Source organism: Salvelinus namaycush, chromosome 31 (assembly GCF_016432855.1).
Source record: "Salvelinus namaycush isolate Seneca chromosome 31, SaNama_1.0, whole genome shotgun sequence".
Taxonomy (NCBI): domain Eukaryota; kingdom Metazoa; phylum Chordata; class Actinopteri; order Salmoniformes; family Salmonidae; genus Salvelinus; species Salvelinus namaycush.
Window position 1 is genome coordinate 31,432,630 of NC_052337.1, and position 23,508 is coordinate 31,456,137.

The 23,508-nt window shown below is 44.3% G+C and overlaps 1 protein-coding gene across 1 annotated transcript in view; it reads left to right on the top strand.

The window, feature by feature from the left end:
- The window catches only part of LOC120025549 (leucine-rich repeat transmembrane neuronal protein 4-like), a 174,481-nt gene that overhangs the window by 69,734 nt on the left and 81,239 nt on the right, over positions 1-23,508 (top strand). The gene's annotated exons all lie outside the window — the stretch shown is intronic.

Sequence of the window (23,508 nt, forward strand, 5' to 3'; positions counted from 1 at the left end):
TTGAATTCACTGGGCAAATTAATAATTAGAAAAACAAAAAGGTAAAACACATTTTATGGAGAGTGTGTCACTGTGGGACAAAGTCCAGTGCTTCTCTCTCTTTTGGAATCACCTTGTTTTTGACCACATAGTAGAATCTCAACAGATAGACACTAGGCATATATTTCACATAATTTAAACGTTTCCGTTTGCTCCTACTGTTTGTTTTGTCCTCTAAGTTGCATCACCCAAAAAAAGGTTTGTTTATTTTTAGAGCTGTGTTTTAGAAAGTGTTGTTTTCATCAGATAACTCGTAAATGGTCTTCAATCAGGTCTGGTTAAACCGGTCTTGGATCAGTGTTTCAAGGCTTATTCTCTGTGTTCACTGTGACCGTTTAGCTCTGATGCTGTTAAAGTGTCTTTTTGTATTCTGACGTTTGCCTTTGAAGACAGTGTGTTTGTTTGTCTGTCTGGCTGTGGATTTTATGACTTTGGTGATTTGGCCCACTCATATGCTTTTTTATATGCTGTGTTACGCAGTATGTTACTCTTACAAGGTAGGGAATTGCTCAAATGGGTCTTCAACAAGTTCAAAGGAAAAGGATACACTAATATTCATCTGCAATTTCAGGTAATTTTTCCTTTCTTCTTTTGGACAACTCTCATATTTATTCAGGCCTGAAAATGTGACAAGCAAAACCGTGTTTGCTAACAGGATACAAAAAAACGTAAATTTGTCTTATGACATCACAGTGTTCCTGAGATAAATGTATGTTTATTTCTCATAAAAACCAAGATCATTAAGTCAGATTGTTAATTGCTTGAACAGCATCATACCACAAACACTCTGAGGATTGCCGGTGGCAAAGAATCTGTCTGCAATTCAGCAGGCAAGCTGAACTTAGAAGGTAGTGTCTTTAGTTGACAATTAGGCATGCGCGGGACTTCAAACACTCACCGTTAGTGAGAGAATATCTCTCTCATCCTCCTAATCCTGTCTCTTACACACTGCGGTTCTGTGCCGTCGCTTTTCACAATGCCTTTTGATCCGTGCTTAATGAGGGTGTTAGATCACCAATATAGCAACCGGATTACCTGGAAAAGAAGCAAAGACTGCTCTCTTCCTTAAAATGTTCCCCAAGGCAACCCAACTGCATCTTTATTGGTACTCTCCACTTATATATTCCCTACCTAATTTGCTTTCTCTCCTTGTCCCTCTTCCTCATGTTATTATCTCTACAACTTCCATTCTTGTTCTCTTCTCCCCATCTGGCTTGGTGGTCACCATTTTCTCCCTTTATTTCCTTTTAAAATCCACTTTTCAAAGCCTTAAACTTATTTTATTGAATCTTCTAGACTTATTTTACAACATGATGAGCCACTGGGCTTTTGCATTCATTGCATGTGTTTTAATTGTTTATGCAGTTATGTAGCTGTTTGCTTACACTAGAAGTGCAGGACTTTTTCTCCTCTGGACAAAAGTAACCTTGTCAGGTTATTGTGGCTGACAGTGCCATTAGAGTCATCCTGGGCTGGAAGCACGGCAGCCTGAAGAGCTGTGAGACAGGCATAACAGACAGGCTAGTTGGCAGTTGGCTGGCAGCGAGACAGGCAGAGAGACAGGTAGAACAGTAGACTGGCAGAGACAGGCAGAGAGACAAGTTGAACAGTAGACAGGCAGAGAGACAGGTAGAACAGTAGACTGGCAGTGAGACAGGCATAGAGACAGGTAGAACAGTAGGCAGGCAGAGAGACAGGCAGAAAGACAGGTAGAGCAGTAGACATGCAGAGAGACAGGTAGAACAGTAGACAGGCAGAGAGACCGGTAGAAGAGTAGACTGGCAGCGAGACTGGCAGAGAGACAGGTAGAACAGTAGACTGGAAGTGAGACAGGCATAGAGACAGGTAGAACAGTAGGCAGGCAGAGAGATAGGCAGAAAAGCAGGTAGAGCAGTAGACATGCAGAGAGACAGGTAGAACAGTAGACTGGCAGCGAGACTGGCAGAGAGACAGGTAGAACAGTAGACTGGCAGAGAGACAGGTAGAACAGTAGACTGGCAGTGAGACAGGCATAGAGACAGGTAGAACAGTAGGCAGGCAGAGAGATAGGCAGAAAGACAGGTAGAGCAGTAGACATGCAGAGAGACAGGTAGAACAGTAGACAGACAGAGAGAACGGTAGAACAGTAGACTGGCAGCGAGACTGGCAGAGAGACAGGTAGAACAGTAGACTGGCAGAGAGACAGGTAGAACAGCAGACTGGCAGCGAGACAGGCAGAGAGACAGGTGAAACCAGGTAAGCTGGAAGGGCAGGATACATAGAAGCTAGGAAACTTGACACACAGACAGGAAAGGCAGTTAGGCAGGCTGAAAAATCAGCAGCCATCCAGACTAGACAGATAGATTGGCAGGGCTGGGTCCACACATACACAAAGACAGCTCTCCACAGACAGCTGTCCATCCTGTGATCACAGCCAGCTCAAAGCTTTTTTTTCTGCCAGATCAGAGGTCTTTAAAGCAAAGTCCAGCAGATTGGCATGTTTTCCTCTGTGGCTGGATCAAACTACAAGGCAAAAGAGGAAACAACAGACAGAATTAAAGGACAGATCCTATCAAACCAATGTCAAATCCCTTTGCCCAATTCAGACCGGTTCAGTAAGTATGTCTGTAACTTATTGAGGCCAGCTGTGCTGAATTTATCATGATCTGACACACTTTGGCTGCTTTTACACAATTGGGCTGCGTTTACACAGGCGTTTACACAGACAGCCCAATTTTTCCACTAATTGGTCTTTGAAATGGGCTGCCTGTGTTACTAACGTTACTATTCATAGATTCACTTTTGATGAATATATACAGTAGATAAATCCATGGTTTCCTGCTTATGGCGAAAGACACACAGTGGCTGCGTTTACACAGGCAGACAAATTCTGATATTTTTTCCACTAATTGGTCTTTTGACCAATCACATCAGATCTTTTCACATTAGATATTTTTCAGAGCTGATCTGATTGGTCAAAAGACCAATTAGTGGAAAAAATATCAGAATTTGTCTGCCTGTGTAAATACAGCCAGTTTCACAGTTCAAATACCTTCCTCCTGTGCGTAGGTGTGTGTCTCTGCTTGAGTGCATGTGCAGGATATGCACACGTGGGCACATACAAGAAACCTTTCGCTCTCCTGCTAGGCTATTCTTAGAGGTCTCATATCTTTATTTTTTCCACCCTTTTCCTATGCTTCTTCAAGCACACATTATTTTTTGTGAATTACCTATCTATCATTCGCCCCAGTCAGGCTCCTGCTCTATGGCAAGTACTGCTGCTGCTGCTACTGCTGCTGCATAGACTCTAATGCCATTTGGCTGCCTTCCACTGCAGGAAAATGCATGCCACTCACAATTGATGAGTTATATTCTCCCTGCAAGGGTATAGTATTCTATCCTCACATGTCCAGTGTGTAGCTTTTTCACATCATAGGAACGGGATAGATTGAGACACACGTTTGAAGTCTCTTACCATCTCAAAAAACTGTGTTTTCATCAATGCCATGCATCCCCAGGCATTGACTAGCATGGATGTGTGCAAGAGAGAGAGAGATGGGGTGGGAGAGGGAGGAAGAGAGAGAGTGGAAGAGAAGGGAGAGAGAGCAACAGAAGGGTGGTGAGAGAGGGGGAGAAAGAGAGGGGGGAGAGAGAGAGAGAGAGACGCTCGCTCACACACACATTCTCTAGAGATATGTGGCCTATGAAGCGACCCTGAGGGTACTCCTTGCATACATGTCATATCTTCGAAGGCTGTCTTTCACTATGAAAAATAATGGTGCCTTTTATCGATTGGATTAGCAAGGTAATAAAAGGTATTTTTTTGCAAAACCGACAATGGATTCGTTTGGGATTGATTGTGCCATGAAGCCAGCAAGTACACTTAGGGATCAGAGCCCCTCCATCCAACTCATTGATCGCCTCTTGAAATGTGAGGAAGATCATAGATAATGTTGATAATTAAAGAAGGGATACATAATGCAGAATTCCACTCAGGCCTTTTTTACCTGTATTTAATCATGTACATTAGGGGCCGGAAATTACAGTAATGGTACATCAACAACTGGTTAGAAGCAGCTATTTGTAACCAACTCATGTGTGGGTGTATGTGGATATTTTCACAATAAGCATAACATACCCACCAACCTCTATAGGGAGGGAAACTATCCCACAATGCCCCTCTCACAGTGTCATTTGGTACGTTCTAATTGTTTTTGCAGCAATGGCCTATCAATCTTGCTTCATTTCCAGTGATTGAGATCTAATACCAGCAGCTGTTTAGCCTTTGAAGGCAGCGTCTGTAGAGGGTATTGAGTTTGTAGAGCCTGACTCTGAAAGGATGAGGCTTCTGCTTTCTCTTTTCAGACCATTCATCAGGCCATTCACTTTACTATATGTCTTATTAAGATGAGTGGACATGTTCCTTTTTGCTCTGGGACGTTCCTATCTAAAGTGGGACGCTTTCCAAAATTCAGCGTAATCAGTGCAAAGGGAGCTGCGCTTTTAATCACTCCACACCACACACCTTCATCTCTCTCTCTCTCTCTCTCTCTCTCTCTCTCTCTCTCTCTCTCTCTCTCTCTCTCTCTCTCTCTCTCTCGCAGTCTCATGCATCTAATGCATTTCTGATTTGCCTCTCAACACTGACACAATTCAGATGGATGGGCTCCCACTTGACAGGGTAGTGAGGTCTCTATGGTCATAATACCTTGAGTTATGTCTTTGCACACTCAAGAGGGTAACAAAAAGGTCTATTTTCTCATGGAAACCGTGACTAGTGTGGGTGTCTTTGTGGTTTTGACCCACGGACGTGGCCTAGTGGCAGCTACGCTGGCATTTCCATGTCGGAGCAGAGAGATAAACCATCCACCTTCACATGAAAGAATTAGCCTGATAATACCGTTTGTCTTCTTCTTCTATTGTTTCAAAATCAAGGCTCACTATTTCCATTTGCACATAATAATGGGCATGCTAAGGGCAGTAATCAACAGTGGACTATCCAGATTTAGGTTAACAAATTTATGTTTTGTACCTTTGACCGCTATAGATGATGAAAGTGGATTAATCCATGCGGTAGACGGTAGAGATTATAACTGTTGGCTTGAACCTGGTTGTCAGTTGAAGCGTGAATTAGATCACCGATTTCACAAAAATACCTGCAGACACTTCTAAAATGTTCAGGCTGTTATATCTGCATGTACGCAAAAAAAGTGTGAACAGTTTCAAAGTGATTATGTTTACCTGTTCATTCATTCTACTTCAAAGAGGCGATAAAGGAGAAGTGGCGTTAGGTGGAAATACATGAGCTGAAAGACGGAACAATTTAAACAAAAGTTGGAAAGGAGACGAGAGGGGAGAGGAGCAGAGAGATGCAGAGGTAGAAAGAGAGACAGAGGGAGAGAGATGGATAGTCGGAGGGAGAGAGAGGAGAGGGACAGGCTGTACATAGTTCTCACTGACCTGAGAGGCGCAGCCTGTTTGATTTAGTGCCAATCACAGTTTTTAATGACTGCGCGGTGCATCATAATTTATTGGGATTATCATAAACTTGTGCTGGGATCTGGTGCAAGGGCACTTGTCCCTCCCCCTCAAAATGAATTACTCGCTACCAGCCCGGCCGTCAATCAGGCCAGAAATAGCAGACTCGAGCTATTTTCCACTTTGTTTTTCCTAAACCTTTCCCAGCATCTTGGCAAAGCCAGGAACCTGATAAATATTCATTCCATCATACTCCACCATGGAGAGGATGGAGTGGACCAAGAATGTTAGATGGGGAAGGGCTGAGGGGGCTTGGCTGTTCTCTGTGTCTTTGTGGCCAGTAAAATTAACCTATGGAACACTCAGCATCTCAAAAGCCTTCTCCCTCTGTTTTGAACATGCAGGGTGATCCAAGAGCCATTGAAAGTCTCATCTTGAATGCAGTGGGAGGCTTTATTCAGTGGGAGGCTTTATTCAGTGGGAGGCTTTATTCAGTCTTTCCAAGTAGGCCATTTTCCTCTCCCTGGCACTTAGCTGCAGGTAGACTAGCGGTTAAGAGCTTTGGGACAGTAACCGAAAGGTCGCTGATTCGAAACCCTGAGCCAGAAAGGTGGGAAAATGTGCTGTTTTGCCCTTGAGCAAGGCAGTTAACCCCCAACAACAACTGCTCCCCAGGCGCCGATGACATCGATTAAGGCAGCCCCCCCGCACGTCTCTGATTCAGATGGGTTTGGTTAAATATGGAAGAAACATTTCGGTTGCATGCATTCAGTTGTGCAGCTGACTAGGTATCCCCTTTTCCCACTTGCATAAACTGGGTTTTGATGAATTGATAATAAATTAATTTACTAAGGGTTGGCAGTAGAGGGGGAACAGAGGGGGCAGGATTGTTGGAGAAGCTTTGTGAACCAAGAAGAACTTTTCGAGAGACCTGAAGTGTCCTTGGAACACTTGAAGTTGGTTGCTTTATGGTTTCCATGTGGTTGATACCATTCCATTCACTCCATTCCAGCAATTACTATGAGCTGTCCTCCCCTCAGCAGCCTCCTGTGATACCCCTTCAGTGCTTAGTGTGTGAGGTCATGGCTTCATCTAATTCCTGCCCCTATGATGGGTTCTGGCAGTGCATCTGGTGACGAGAAAGTATTGCACTAGACGTTGTTTTCCTCGATTCTCCTCTGAGTCTCCCGTAGGCTCAGACAGCCATGCATTTAGTCTTAGCTTGTTTTTCTCCTCAGATTATTGGCCTACGATTTATGTGTTTACCTGGTGTAAAGCTCCCATGGCCCCTGGTGCAGGCCAAGGCATGGCGACAAACATGCACATTCCAATAGGTCCTGCCTCTCTCTAAATAGTAGAAAGCAGATTATTCAGTTCCTATCAGTCCTAGACTATGGCGAAATCATCTATATGAACACAGCTGTGTTTGGGCTAAGGGGACCTGATGGGGGGGGCTGGCGCTGAGCACAGTGGGAGTATGAGAGACAAGCAGACTCTAAGCCTAATTAATCTAGCCTCCCTTAATTAGCCTATGTCCCCTCTATTATGTTCTTTCTCTCCCATTTCCTCTCTCTCTCGCTCTCTCTCCCTCTGTCTCTCTGTCTGTCTGTTTTGCCATCTTTCTCCCTCTGCCTGTGAGGATGGTGACAATATGCTGCGAGGTGATAAACAAGCTCTTTTCGCTGTGGAGGGCAGCTTAAGCGGAGGGCGTAGGTGTATGAGCTGTCGCCTATGTTGCCACGAGAGAATGAGACAAAAGCCCAGCTGTAGAGCTACGGGTGTTTTGGCCTTGCATTGTTTTGGAGGAGATCTTCGGCGTGTCTCGTGAGGCAGCTGGTCATTGTGTGGCATGATGGCACCGAGGCCCGAGCACTGCACCTCCCGGCATGTTCGTGTCGATTACTAATGCGTCACTTCGGTGGTCCACAGCCCATGCCATTGGTGAACACAGAGAGAGAGTGGCCTCCAGCTGGACTGGAATGGCAGGCTGTGGCTCTAGCTGCTGCGGCTGCTGCTGCTGCTGGACCACGCCAGCTATGCTGGGAGGGAAGATGTCGGCATGAATGACATTTCCCTCTCCCAGGCCCAGGCGTTCTGTCTGTGCCGAGCATAATGATTGCTTTAGTCTGTTATTCCACAGCAGCCCTCCCTGACCAATCAGCCTGAGTGTACGTTGACTGCTGATCATGACTAACTGTTGACATTGTCTAGCGACATTCTGCATTTTTTATGAACTTCATGATTAATTCTGATCATGAGCTGGTTTTCTCCTTGTTAAATGTCTTCAGTGGAGTCTGATGCCCTATTAAGGATGGGGTAGGTGGAAATGATACAAGTGTTGATATAAGACTTGGCTATTTAAAGCTAAAATAAAAAAACTATATACAGGTATAGTGCCCACTTTATGCCCATTTTAACTTGAACGATATCAATATTAACTAATTTATCAGCATAGCACTTGATAATATTCATGGTAACACAGCATTATGATATTAACTTGCATGTCAATTTATTATTACACGTGCTAAATCAATAACCAGTTCATCATGGGTCTCATTGAAAGGTCAGGCATTAGGAAAAGGTTACGAATGTAAAACTTGGCTATTTCTTGGTGTTTAATTGCCTACATGCATCTAAAAGACAGCTCCCAGCCCACCTCCGCCCCATTTGATATATAAAAAAGCCTAAATGAAAAATAGTGCTGAATAGATGATGATAATTAAATGAAGCAGAGGCGATCTACCTCACTGGCAATGGACCCTGATATGATAAATATCTTCAGAGAAGATGTATCCTCTTTTTAATGAAGATGGTCTATTTGCGTATCAAGGTCATTGTCCACTCCCGCTGCATTCCAACAGGACACTCTCTCTTTTCTCATCGCCCTCTCTTTTTCATCTGTGACCTGTCATCTCCCTGGGGAAGGCAGCATTGGGTTGGGTTATGGGTGATGGAGGAGTGGAGGTAAGGGTCAAGGGAGGGTTAGAAGTGAAGCTCTCTCTTTGAGTCCTGAAATGTGAACATCTCTTTACTTTCTGACTGCCCTTGGCTAATGAGATACAGGCATCCTATGTGTTTGATCTCTCACATGTCAAGTCAGAATCTAATCTAAGTACAGGTACCACTGAAATGCTTATTAGCTATGTATACTGTAGTAGTTATGTCTATGTTCGTACTGGGGATATTTTTGTTGTGAATACGTTTCAGGTACAACCTTGGACCACCCTTAATATTGGAATGAACAGTGTAATGTCATCCCCGCTACTATTCAGGCTTTGTGAAGTGTTGCCTCGTCAAGCAGAGATGTCCTGTGGCGAAGCATGGTTCTTCAAATATCCTCCTCCACTCTCACCTGGAGCGATGACAGGTCAGGGTGGAACGTATTGAAACACTACACCTGTACGCTAGAGAACAACATGTCATGACAGAAATAGAGCTTTTGCTTTCAGAGGTGTTCCAGTGTTACTTAGTTGAGTTGGTTCGCTCTGGGTGGTCTGTAAAAGCCTTGTGAGTTTGCATCTCTCTCTCCTACGCCAGCCTGTAATCCAGGCCTGTTCCCAGGCTGTGTGGGGCTGAGCTCTGCCCCTATGGAGGCTCTATGTGAGGCTCTTTGGCTCTGCGGTCAAGCTGGTGTCAACGGTGGTGACTCACCGTGAAGCGGCTGTAGACTTAACGACCGTAACCCTCAGGCACCACCATAGGTCTCTAGTTGGAGAACTGTCTCGTTCCTTTTCTCTTTCTTTCTCTATATCTTCTGTACTTCACTCTCGTTATCTCTCTCTCTCTCGTTATCTCTCTCTCTCGTTATCTCTCTCTCGTTATCTCTCTCTCTCTCTCTCTCTCTTTCCTCTGTTCTCTCACCTATTTACTTTTTGATGACTTGCATTTTACTTTGTATCACTGTATTGTGCAATTTCCTCTCGCTCCTCTTGCTCCCTTCTCTGAAACTCATGAACTCAATGTGTTAGTTCCTGTTCTTGCATGTTCCTTGTATTGTGTTGTTAGGTTGGATTAAGCTCTCAGCCTCCCTTCCTCTGCTCTGGTGAACAAATGCATTTCTTCCATGTGGTTCTGTCTGCTCTTCCTCTCCACTCCTTCTCAGTCTGTGCTCGGCATGATTTGCATGGCCTACCTTCTGTTCTGTGTGGGATTCGATTAATACCCCAATCGAGGGGCTCCTGAGTAGTAAAGACTTCACTTGTCATGAGTGCCAGCGGGCCCTCCCCAATGTAATGATCAACTTAAGGCCCATTTTGCCTGTGCCCTCCGCATCCTCAGGAGCCAAAATACTCCCACCCGTATCTCTCTGGGCAAATCACACACCCCTGTGTGTCCAGATAACGCTTGGCTCTAACCCTGTGAGCCAATCAATCACCAGTGTGAGACTATAATGAATTCACCCGTGTTGTTTAGAGCCAATCCTGTATAGTACCTAGGTCCTCAATATACAGTATAGCATATAGGCAGGGTTGTGTTTAATTCCACAAATTCATTTCTTATTCAATTCCCTCTCCCTGTAAATGAAATGAAATGTAATTCAAATTCAAATTCTAAGTCAGTCTTTGAATTCTGAGATACAAGTTCAAATATATATATTTTTAAATATACAGTCAATGTTTGATACTAAGTGGATTAATTCCATTAACTGGGACATGTACAAATGTTGAATTGCAATTCAATTAAATTCCAAAGATTAAATGTTTCTAAAATTCCAATTCAATTCCCATTCAGACAGTCCAAGCAGTATAATTCTAATTTAATTCCAATTCCATAATTGAATTCAATGTAAATTCTCCTCTTCATGAGTATATTCAAGAATTTAATTGGAATTGACCCCAACCCTGGCTATAGGGTCTGTCTCTCTCTCTCTCTCCCTCTCACACACAACTCTCAACACTTTTTCCACCCATTGCTTTGATATAATTCTAATCACAAACAGTTACAGTGCCCTCTCCCATTTCTGAAGAGTTTGTTTTATGTCAGTCTTCCGTTATCTTTCTCTACACACTCAATTATTTAGGAAGGAATTGTGTGCATGCTTGTGTGCTCATCACGATTAAAGAATGTTGGAAAGTTAATATCCCTCTCGCATGTTGCAAGACATTCTGGGACGGGAGCTCCTCATGAGCGAACCGACTGCGCTATAAACACCTTCTCCAAGTTTTGTGTCTGATTTTGTTTTAGAAGTCAGAGGAGACACTGAACTTGGACGTTTGACTAGTCTAGATAGGGGAGGAGATACACATCATGAAAACCCCCAAAAGAAAATGAAGAGTAGAGAGATGGTGCTGGCGACTTAATGGCAGACTGAAAAAGCAAGCCAAGAGACAGTTCTTGTTTCACCTGTCAATGGTGCCGGAGTGCCTGTTACAAAGAGGGCAATTTCACCACGACCTGGGTGTTGCCATGACAACATGGAGTCCTTTCCCTTGTCACGTTTTGCTGTTCCTATAGGGTCTTGAGGTCCTTGCTGGCCCTCGCTGAGCCAACTCGACTGAAAAGTGGAATATGGCCTCCTTGTTCACCCCATGCTTTGAGGATGATTTTTTTCTTGTCCCCCCTTCAGCTCTTTCTTTTTTTGGTTTGCGTTTTATCTTTGTCTAATGAAGCCGCGCCTCTTGATTGCCTTCCGATTTCATCCAACATCACATAATACCGGAGGGAGTCCATGTATAATCAGGCGAGCTCCGCCCATCTAATGTAATGTTTTTCATCCTTACCAAAGTCAAAACAATCAAGTCATCACCTCTGAATGCCCAGGCTTTGCTAGCTGCCCACTGTGCCAGGAGACGGATGGCAGATAAAAAAATAACAAAGAGTTCACAGATTTAGATCCCAAGGCGTCTGTACCCTTAGGCAAGGTGCTTATCCTGGATCTCCTTAGTGATACTCTTTATCCACAGGCATTATTGGATACTGTATGAACATTGAAACAACCTATGTGTATTGCATCATCCTACAGAGAATGTGTAGGTTATTGTCTAGTGGAAGGCATTATATGTGTAGTGTAGTTAACACCTAAATGTTGCCATATCGCGATAGGTCACTTGACAATCAACACATTGACAATATCCACTAAAGCAGATTGGTATTTAGAAAAGTTGCATATTATACTGAATAAAAGTGTCGAGCACTTCTAAGCAGTGACATGATGAGCCACTCTCTCCCATGACTGTAGAGAGTGTCTAATGCTGACTGATCTGTAGGCATGACATTGGTGTGATGTTTGATGTGACCGTCTCTTCATTATGATAGCAGCACGTGGGCGGCATTCTGGGCTGACTGACTGACTGTCCAAAGTTCTCCAGACAACGGAGACATCCTCAGAGTCGTCACAACATATGAGTTACTAGTTTCAAAGTACCCTGAGTAAACATGATTTAGTGTGTTGAGTTTATCTCTGTAGCAATGGACCCTAGTGTCTTAGATGCACTACCATGGGAGTTTGTCGTCATCATGAATTGAACCCCTCAATGGGCCTATTAAATGGAAACATGTCTATGTACGTTTCATGTGTCATGTTACAATTGTGGAGACACATGGTTTTGCCTCTGAGTATAGGTGAACCACATAGAAAACATGGGATCCGACATAGGCCTTCAGAATTGGGGTTGGGGTGAAACATTACTCTAAATGAGGGAACATTAGCGCAGTGAGTCCCTCGGTTCAGCGTGATGGAAGCGCATTAGAAGTGTGCATTGATTTTCCCATCATGTGAGGAGTTTCAGCACCGCCAAAGTCCTCCCCAGTCTCCCCCTATTAGCTTTTGGCCCGGGGTGCTCTGTCCATCCCCATCTGCTCATCTGCCTATCAGTGGTCTTCACTTCACTAAAAGAAGGGGAGCGATGGAAGAGATAGAAAGAGGGAGTGAGGGATAAGTCTCTGTTTGGCTCTATGGCTGACAGACTTGGCAGAGCGGGGCCAGGCCAGGGCCAGTAGGGGGGGGTTGGAAGTGGATGCCCTCCCTCTGAGAGAGGGTGGTGTTTGGATGACAGAGCAGGGCACGAAGCCCACTCTTTTTCCCTGTGACCGTTTATCAATGAAAACACAGTACTTTGTTTCCATACCCACTCTGCCAAGTTGGGATGCAGATTTTAGCCTCTCTCTCTCTGAGTTTGTATTTTTGTTTGTCTCTCCTTTGGGCTGTGATGTCACCACAGTGCCCTGGAGGTGAGAGATCCCAGACCAGATAAGGGTCTACACTGAGCGGATCCATCCTAGTCCTCCAGAATCCCAGAAGGCCTTGTCGTCTCGACCAGCCAGAGCCAGATGGACTGTGTGTATGATCGCTGTGTCTTCTTCCCAGTCTCTATTCCCCCTCTATATGAGATATGATATACTTGGCCTATGTTTGTGGCTAGAGGAGATAGGCCCCTCTCAATCACAGCGTATCCTTTCTACTCTAACCCTGTATGAATATATATCAACTGAGAAAAACAGAGTGAGAAATCCATAGTCAGTAGATGTCACATTTCATTTGACATCCAGTTTTCTCCTTCTGAGGTTCGCCTCCACTCATTTTTCCATTCTTTCCTATGTAATTTAATTTGAATGGGATAGCTGTTACATGCCATCCCGAATGAGTGGCGTCATCCATCCGTAGTAGTGGGCCCGTGCTCCTTAGAAGGCTGAGTCCATGCATGGATGAATGAAAGTCTATGCTGTCATGGCTGCTTTGTTGTCCTCCCTCCCTGCCTTTCTCATTGGTATTCCTCTGTCAGGCTCTGTCCTGATGGGTGGTGTAATTACTGTACTAATCCACGGGCAGGCCAGGAAGGTTGGCAGGGGCTTGAGGGCCCGATGGCCAATGCCCACTAGTGGGGAGGCAGGGAAGTACACTAACCTAACACCCTTGCTACTCATAGTACAGAGAGCACATCAGATAACTGACACCTCCATGTAAAGACAAGGCATGCATGTGCACGGACACATGCATCAATGCATCAACGCAGACACACACAATACAGATACTAGGAAACGCATATATTCATCCTCACACAGCAGGGTATGTACACACACTGACACAATTGATCTATCTGCTCCAAACAGAGGGAGAGAGAGAGAGAGAGATAGGAGAGACATAGGAGAGACAGGCAGAGATATAGGAGAGACAGAGAGATATATAGGAGAGACAGAGAGAGGAGAGAGAGAGAGAGAGAGAGACACAGAGAGATATATAGGGGTTACAGAGTGACAGAGAGAGAGAGATATAGGGGTGACAGAGTGACAGTGAGAGAGATATAGGAGAAACAGAGTGACAGAGAGAGAGCGATAGGAGTGACAGAGAGAGAGATATAGGAGAAAGAGTGACAGTGAGAGAGATATAGGAGAGACAGAGTGACAGAGAGAGAGCGATAGGAGTGACAGAGAGAGATATAGGAGAGACAGAGTGACAGTGAGAGAGATATAGGAGAGAGAGAGTGATAGGAGTGACAGAGAGAGAGATATAGGAGAGACAGAGTGACAGAGAGAGAGCGATAGGAGTGACAGAGAGAGAGATATAGGAGAGACAGAGTGACAGTGAGAGAGATATAGGAGAGACAGAGTGACAGAGAGAGAGATATAGGAGAGACAGAGTGACAGAGAGAGAGATATAGGAGTGACAGAGTGACAGAGAGAGAGCGATAGGAGTGACAGAGAGAAAGGGATTAGAGGGATGTGTGCTGTGTGTGTTTGCATGGGTGTGTGAGTATATCTAGATCCCCCAGCTTGCAGGTAAAGACATTGAACGCAAGAAGGCTTATGTGGCGTGGTGGGGCACTGGAGTGTGCTGTGTGTGTGGTGTTGTGCTGTATGTGTGGTTTGCCTGGCAGGTAGCTAGCTTGTTGTGTTAAGAGAAAGTGTGAACAAATATCAATAACATCAGTAGCAGTAACAATAACAACAGCCTCCTGCTTGTACATAAAACCCCAGCAGTGGTCCCAGTAGAGATGAGGAGACTGCGTTCAGGAGCATGTGAGTGAGTCATTGGAGGAACATAATAACCACTGACGCCCATTAGCAAGGTGTGAGGTGAGCTTTGGTAAGCTGTGAGGGCCCTGGGCTCCCAGCATTGTGGAGGTGTACACTGCCCAGTTTTGACAGGTTCAAACCTGATGTTCGTCTAATGAGCCCCCTGGTAAATGTTGTTGCTGTATCCTCACCTCCATGTCTGCAGGAGGTAGGAGGAAAATGGCTGCTGTAGAAAACCCCCCAGCATATACACATGACAATAACCTGCATAGGTGGTCTCACAAATCCAGATTTCAGATATCCCCAATCAGCTTCCTCTTCTCAGGTACTCAGCTCCTTCCCCAGTACACAGGCGTGGTATAGCAATACTCTGTGATGTGAAGAGCTGCAAACTCACTTTGGAAGGCAGTTGACACTGTATTTTACCATAAAGACATGTAAGGTAACACTTGTAGGAAAATGCTGCAGTTTCTGGCAGTTTATTTATTTCAAACACATACTGCACTGTAATTGCAGACGAGACAGTCTTGGGTCTACCTGTGGTTTCAGACAAACAACAATCCATCAGTTATACCCCCGGCCTCTCTTCCTATTCATCTCTCCATCTACGCCATCTCTCTCTCTCTCTCTCTCTCTCTTTCTCTACTGCTCGTCATCGTCTGTAATCCATTTGTATACCAAGCAGCCTTTTCCCTCTCCCTGTCATTCCCCTCTCCACCCTTCTCTCCCTCCACCTCCACCCTCCTCTCCCTCCTCCTCCACCCTACCTGCCGTTATGCTTGGAGAGGTTCACTGCGCCACTCCGGCACGACGGGGGCCCCCTTCGGCAGAGCTCAAATTCCTTCAGCGCTAGCTCTGTCTCTGTTTGACTGGAGGAAAAGCCACTAAGCCCCTCTCTTGGGGAAAGGGGAGACCAGAGTCTGGGGATTTGAGTCCCCCCCCCCCCTATGTTTCTCTTCCTTTCTCTCCCACTCTAAGCTGGTTTAGATTCACCGCCATGTTCCATCACGACTAAGCTAAACAAATCCCCCAATATTTCCCTGGAAATTGCCTAGTGGAAGTAGGGGTGGCGAATCAGCTTCTTATTTAAAAAGGACGTTGTTGCAGAGGAGGAGACCACTATAGAGGAATGGGAAGTTAAAATGGTGTATTAATGTGTTTGTTTACCTTTATCTACATGGAGTGTTTCTCACACAGCCCAGATCTGTAGGACTTGCTGTCCTGTTGGCTCAGCAGGGGAGCTATTGAGAGAGACAGAGTGTGTGTGTGTGTGTGTGTGTGTGTGTGTGTGTGTGTGTGTGTGTGTGTGTGTGTGTGTGTGTGTGTGTGTGTGTGTGTGTGTGTGTGTGTGTGTGTGTGTGTGTGTGTGCTGTCTACAATAATTTTCATTTAAAAGCCTTAGTTTTGCCATTTTATTTACCCAAAGCAGACTTCTTGTTAAATACAATCCATGTTTGTGAAACGTTTAAAGTAAACTTTCAAATAGGTTTTCATCATGTCATACTCACATAATTTCAAAATCACTATAAACTCACATTCTTTGAATTCTTTTATCGATCAGTAATCTTAGCCTGAGCAAGTGCTTTTCATCTCTGTGTGCCAGTTCCTGTGTGTTCTCTGTGGTTCTTCACGGTCCTGCATGGTGGATCAGGCGAATTATGGGGCAGCTTGAGTGGGCTCAGCTGGGGGTCATCTCCCAACCCTCTCTCTGCGAAGGCTGGACAGTGGGCAGGCTGAGGCAGCCTAAGGCAGGGACGCCTGCAGCGCCGCCGGAGAAAATGGATGACAGGGTGACCAAATATAATATACGGGAGCTAACTGTAAATCAGCTGAGCTGTGGGCTATTGTGGGCTGTGGGTTGAGCCAGGGGGGCAACCAGGCATCACACCCCGGGTCCAGACATGCCGCCACTCCATTTCAGATCGGTTCCTATGGTACTTCTCTTCCTGTTTCATTGATTCCCTCTATGATTGACAGGTATCTGCATTGATTGATGCTTTGCCTCAGACCCTGTTGGGAGTGTGGAGAGAGGGTAAGGTATAGGGGCTAATTGACTGTCCTCTGGCTGGACGATGGATGGCTGCATTCATATGAAACTGCAGACCAGGGGGCGACCGACTACGCAATGTAAAATGAATGTTGAATGTTGCACTTTGTCTGTTTCAGTAACATACGTGTGAATATGTTGTAGTGACTCATCGGTCCCAAGGTTTAGGGATTTTTGTTAGCTGTTATAAATACTGTCTTTGTGGCGCTCCATAGGCAGAAATTTGAATTAGACAGGGCCAGGGGGTCTACTAAATAAGGCATTTGGGCAGTTGAATTATTGAACAAACAGAGATGTATACCTGCAGCAAAACAGCATTGCCTTATGGTCTTTCTGGGCACAGCAGCAGAGGCAGCCATGTATTAAATTGTGTGTTCCAATGCTGTGCTCCAACCTTCCCCACTGCACTGACGTGTTAGATTTTTCTGAACAAAGCTGTGATTTGTAAATAATGGATATGACTTATCTAGCTACCTAAAACAGAAGCTGCCTTAAAGCCCCAAACGATAGACTGGAGAGTTGACTGGAGAGTCCGCTGTGATGGTGAAAGTAGGCCAGTTCCACATGAACTCATGGAGGGGCAACAACATCTACTGTAATGTATGATTTAATACTCGTAAATAAACATGGAGACACACGCTCACTTATTTAACTATGCACTCTAAAAAATGGTGGGTTGTTTGGATGATCCAGCTGCTGGGTTGCAGGCATTGGGTCACTTAGTTGGGTTGTTGTCTTTAAAAAGAGCAAGGTTTGGTTGTTGATGCTGGGTTATTGATGCTGGGTTATTGAGATATGACCCAGCGGGTCAGATCAGAAGACTGGAGTTATGGTTTAGAAGGGGGGTAGCTTTCAGATAGTTATTTTTGACCACCCTTGAGAGTAAATGTTATTTCAGTTCATTTATTCTGTTGTATTGTTATCGTATGTTCATTGTGAATGCTTTTGTGGCTTAAATTATGCTTATACCACAGGAAGTTGTTGGCACCTTAATTGGGGAGGATCGGCTCGTGGTAATGGATGGAGCGGAAAGAGTGGAATGGTATCAATGTGGAAACCATGTGTTTGATGCCATTACATTTTTCCATTTGCAGTTGCGGCCATTATTATGAGCCGTCCTCCCCTCAGCAGCTTCCACTAGCTTACACAAGTGTATGAGTTAATCAAAAGTGTATGCATATCCAAATGTTGGGATAGTCACCACTCTGTTACCATATGTAAATAATAATGTTATTCATTTTCATATGTTATGCGCAAAAAAGAAAAATTTGCACAGTACAAAGTTCACAGAAATGACATTTACTCTCATGGGTGGCCAAAAACAACTACCTGAAAAACCATGCACCTAATAGGCCACGCCTCCTGGAAATAACCTATGGATTGCATTAAAAAAGACCCAGCTGCTGGGTCAACCCACATGAAAGTGAATAAAAACCCAACTGATGGTTAAATGAAACCATGTTTGCGTAATCCAAACAAACCAACATGTTGGGTTATTCATGCAACCCAACTGGCTGTGTCAAAATAACCCAGCGTGTGTTCTGTGCAATATTTACCTAGTGATGGATTATCAAATAACCCAAATTGGGTTGTTTTTAACAATAATAATTTTGGGTGTGGGTGCAAGCTAAAGTACACATATTTACATTTATCTATAATGCACATATACAGCCTAATTTACCGCCATGGACATTGAGGTTATTTACTCTGTAGATTCTAGTTAGTGAGTTTTTTCCATAAACTGTTTTTCCATACACTAACGTTAAAAAGCTTGGGGTCACTTCGAAATGTTGATACAATGACTATTGTAGCTGGAAACGGCTGTTTTTTTATGTTTTTTTTAATGGAAAATCTACATAGGTGTACAGAAGTCCATTATCAGCAACCATAACTCCTGTGTTCCAATGGCATGTTGTGTTAGCTAATCCAAGTTTATAATTTTAAAAGGCTAATTGATCATTAGAAAACCCTTTTGCAATTATGTTAGCACAGCTGAAAACTGTTGTCCTGATTAAAGAAGCAGTAAAACTGGCAATACACATCTATTGTTTTCATCAGTAAAACGTCCCTACACTTGAAATTTCCCTACACATGATTTAACTGTTGCTATGAAAGGTTATGTGATGAGGTGAACAGCTGACCAACAATAAAATGGTCCTCATCAGCTCGAGTGTCACTTGTCATTGTAATTATCAAGTCAAGAGTGGCAGGACCTTTACAGTAGGCTTTGCATACGGGAAAGTGGCCAGTGTGAAATGTAGATGGGCTATTCCATTTTAGTAGATGTGTGGGTGTTCATATGTGTTTAGGAGGTAAGGTTAATGGGGGGGGGGGGGGGGGGGGGTTGAGTGGTTACACTCGACTGGAGAAACCCAGAGCTCTGAGCGAGTAGGGTAAATACATAAATAAATATATAAATAAATAGTGTTCCTGAGATTTAGAGTCAGGCACTAACGTGGGGAACCTAATGAAAGGAGTGTGGTGTTTCTCCAGAGCAAGGGCCCCCGGCCTAGGCATTGACAAGCTGTCCACATTGCACTGTAATTTAGAGACCTACCCCCACAGAGCAGGAGTTATAACATTTCTTTCCATCCTTCCTTCACTCTCCCATCCCTTACTCTCACCAACCTCCCTCTTTCCTCCCCCACCCACTCACTCCATCACACCCTCTACCTTTTCTCCTTCTCCCTCTCAGATTTTCTGCTTACCCATTCCTCCTCATCCCTTACAGTATGTTCCCTTCTCTCTCATTCTCTCACCCATTCAATTTTTTTGCCATCTCTCCAGCCATTTCCCATCTCCTGCCCTCCCTCCCCACTCCCAATCTCCCTCTCTCTCCCTCTCATTCAGACTGATCATGACTCACCCCTTGCCTATATTACCCCTCTATGTGGCCATGGCCCATGGCTCCCTAGCTAGGAGCAGCCTACAGTGGGGCCTTTAGGGAGGCCGGCCACAGACACACAGAGCACAGAGGCCTAGCCTGTCACAGCACTAAGGCACGCAGGATATAGACTCAGAGAACATGCTCTGATCTGTACAGTATGGAGCCAAATACACTATACAGTATTTACAAAAGTATGTGGACAGCCCTTCAAATGAGTGGATTCGGCTATTTCAGCCACACCCGTTGCTGACAGGTGTATACAATTGAGCATACAGCCATGCAATCTCCATAGACAAACATTGGCAGTCGAATGGCCCGTACTGAAGAGCTCAGTGACTTTAAACGTGGCACTGTCATAGGATGCCACCTTTCCAACAAGTCAGTTTGTCAAATTTCCATGGCCAAGCAGCCGCACACAAGCCTAAGATCACCATGCCAAGCGTCTGCTGGAGTGGTGTAAAGCTCGCCGCCATTGGACTCTGGAGCAGTGGAAATGCGTTCTCTGGAGTGATGAATCACGCTTCATCATCTGGCAGTCCGACGGACGAATCTGGGTTTGGCGGATGCCAGGAGAACGCTACCTGCCCGAATGCATAGTGCCAACTGTAACATTTGGTGGAGAAGGAATAATAGCCTGGGGCTGTTTTTCAGTGAAGGGACATCTTAACGCTACAGCATACAATGACATTCTAGATGTTTCTGTGCTTCCAACTTTGTGGCAACAGTTTGGGGAAGGCCCTTTCCTGTTTCAGCATGACAATGCCCCTGTGCACAAAGCGAGGTCCATACAGAAGTGGTTTGTCAAGATCAGTGTGGAAGAACTTGATTGGCCTGCACAGAGCCCTGACCTCAACCCCATCGAACATCTTTGGGATGATTTGGAACACCGACTGCGAGCCAGGCCTAATCGCCCAACATCAGTGCCCGACCAAACTAAAGCTCTTGTGGCTGAATGGAAGAAAGTCCCCGCAGCAATGTTCCAACATCTAGTGGAAAGCCTTCCCAGAAGAGTGGGAGGTTGTTATAGCAGCAAAAGGGGTCCAACTCCATGATTTTGGAATGAGATGTTGAACGATACTTTTGGTCATGTAGTGTAGCTGTGTATTTATTAGAGGGAGTCTATATTATTACATTCAACAGATGTACTGTACTATATTATTTGTTTTTGTTGTGACTTGTACATGATTTGATTGCAACCAACCATATCCTCAAATAAGAATGGCTTAGTCTGTTTATAACAAAGAGGGTGTATCCAATCAGAGCCAGTACTTGATCTGACGTCCCAGTAGAGTGGTTACCAGTTTGTTCCTCTATACATGAGTGAGAAACAATTACAGCCAATGAAATCGGCCATCCCTGTGGACATTCAAAAAGTAGTTTATCGCCCATCCAATTTTGCAGAGCCAAATTACACCGTGATCCTGGCCCCTCGCACAACAGATGCTTGTGATTGGGCTTTAGAAAGAGACTAAAATCTCAAAAATAGCAGAAGAGTGCTCACCGTACCAAAGGCAAGGCGATATCTCTAGAGGAGGGTCTTTTACCTCATCAATGTAGTTATTTCACTCCAATTTGGGGAAATTAAGACTGTCTGCTTTAGATGCTAATTTAACGGCTTGGCTCATGATTTCCCTTTCCGACTGGAGCCGTCCTCTTCCCATAAACCTGTCGCTTTGAGTTCACTTCCTGCCTCCACTTAAATCAAAGAAGAACTCTCTACCCACTCTGATAGACACAACAGCCTTCATTAAGTTGGGTTTTAATCACTTAATTCCCCCTCTAATATATAAGTAAACAAATAAAACACGTCTAAGTAAATGAATGGTTGGAGTCATTATGTAATAGCATGTAAAGCTTTCAAAGCTCGTAATTAGCTACTTTCTCCTCTGGGCTCGGGAAGCGAAAATCAGTGTGTTTAAAGCACGAGAGAGCGCTGGATCCACGCAGTCGCTGACTCAAATGAGGTGCCATGGAGAGAATTGGAGGGTTTGTTTGGTAGAGTTTTGTTAATCCATGTGTGCATCATAGTCCCGTTGCTCATGCGCAAATTAAAGAATAGATTATATATTTTATTTCCTTTGAAATTGGAGTTGATAATGTTTTTTTCAGTCCCATGAAATCGTTTCGATAATTCTTATTCTGCCACAGTCAATCATGAAAAGCCATGTCAGAGGGATGCAGAAGATTAAGATAAATGTATTAGTCAATTGTACACAAAATCCAACCAAAATTAGATCCCAACCCCTCCTAAAGACACACATACTGTACATACAGGTTGGAGAGGTTGGAGCAGGGGGCTGCCACACTGGGTACCAGTGTGGCAATGTCATCTAGGATTTGATAAGAATCCATGACAACTGCAATGTAAAAGCTTCTCAATAGCAATCATGTTCTTTTATGACCTTGACTTCATCTAGCTGTTGAACACAGCACCAAGTCCATCTTTTCACTGCATCTGAAATCAACCATTTGAATTCAAACAATAAGGTCTGTTTAGCTGACTGACCGTCCCTGCATGGTTTCTAGGCAACAGGAAAATCCACATTCCAACAACTATCCCTCTCTCTCTCTCCCTCTCTCTCTCTCTCTCACCCCACCCTCTCTCCCACCATCCCACCCTTAAATACATTCAACTGAGAATTAGTTGTGAAGATGTTTTTCAATACATATATTTTGCTTTGATCAACCTCTGTGATGAAGGGCCCTGAGCATCATCACCTTTGGCCTGCCTGTGTTTTATGTGTCTCCTTGAAGAGTGATGGAGGGCTTGTCACTGGTGGAGGACAGGCAAGCAGGCTGCCTCACTCCCGCAGAGCAGGGATGGAGGGATGGAGGGATGGAGACTGCAGAGGGGAGATATATTGAGGTTTAGTTCAGTGTCAGCTAGTCACCACCCCTTTTATATAAATTAAAGAAGGGAGTGAGGTTTGTGTGTGTGTGTGTGTGTGTGTGTGTGTGTGTGTGTGTGTGTGTGTGTGTGGTGTGTGTGTGTGTGTGTGTGTGTGTGTGTGTGTGTGTGTGTGTGTGTGTGTGTGTGTGTGTGTGTGTGTGAGAGAGAAAGAGATTTTATGTGTGTAATTGGATTGCATGTTTGCATCATGTTCTGTATCTACTATAGTACAAACCCTGTCAATCACTTCTAAAGGTAAATGTTACCAGTCCACTCGGTTCATAGCATTACAGTTACACAACCTCAGTCTCTACAGTAACAGCTTGCAGCACGCAGGCTTGCCTTAGTTAAAGGCAGAGTGCCATTTTCTCTAACAAATAGTGACGAGGAAACTTTACAACCCACTAATTCTTCATTCAGTAGAGCAATTAGAAGTTCAGAATATATAATAGATAACCCTTTTAATATCTAATAGCCATACATTAGCAATTTGCCTTCTCAAAGTGGAATGGAAAGGGTGAGGATAATTACTCTCGAAGTCATATATGCATTTAAATAACTTTCAATTCAACTGATGATTTATAGCTTTGCATTTTTTATTGATGGCCATATCAACGTTTGTCTTAATTAATACTCTTAAGAAGCAGTCTTTTCTGAACTCCAAAGCTCAATGAAGACTTCATAACACATTAAAACGTTATCGCTCTGGCTTCTGGCTTCTAAAAAAGATTGGATTTCCACAAACGCCTTAATCTATGCTTCCGGAGGAGGAGTTTATGGAATCTTATGAGCTGAGGCTGATGCCAGAAAATAAAATAAAGGTTAAAGAACACATTTTTCAGCGCTAGTGTTTAATGGCCTTCTTTTAGGGGGGGTTTCAAATTTTAAACAAATTGAGGCTTAATCTCAACCCTCCGTCCACATCATCCATTTTTTTCTTGTGCTATAATCTGCTTTCAGGAATAAAAAAAGGCATTTTAGCCTGTTACTACAGTACAGATGTGCCTTTCAAAGGTTAAAAGTTCTGCTTTGATGGAGAGGCACCATTTGAGGATTGCAGAATTAGTTGTAGTCAACTGTGGTCTGTCTTGACTTAGTTTTAGTTTATGTGATCCAACGGGGGTGTAGTTCAGAGCGGTCATCAGGGTCGGCCTAGTACTGTACTTTCAAATCCAACTGAAACAGTACCACAGTATTTCATCCCGTCAATCTGTTCCAGTGAAATTAGACTGGGAC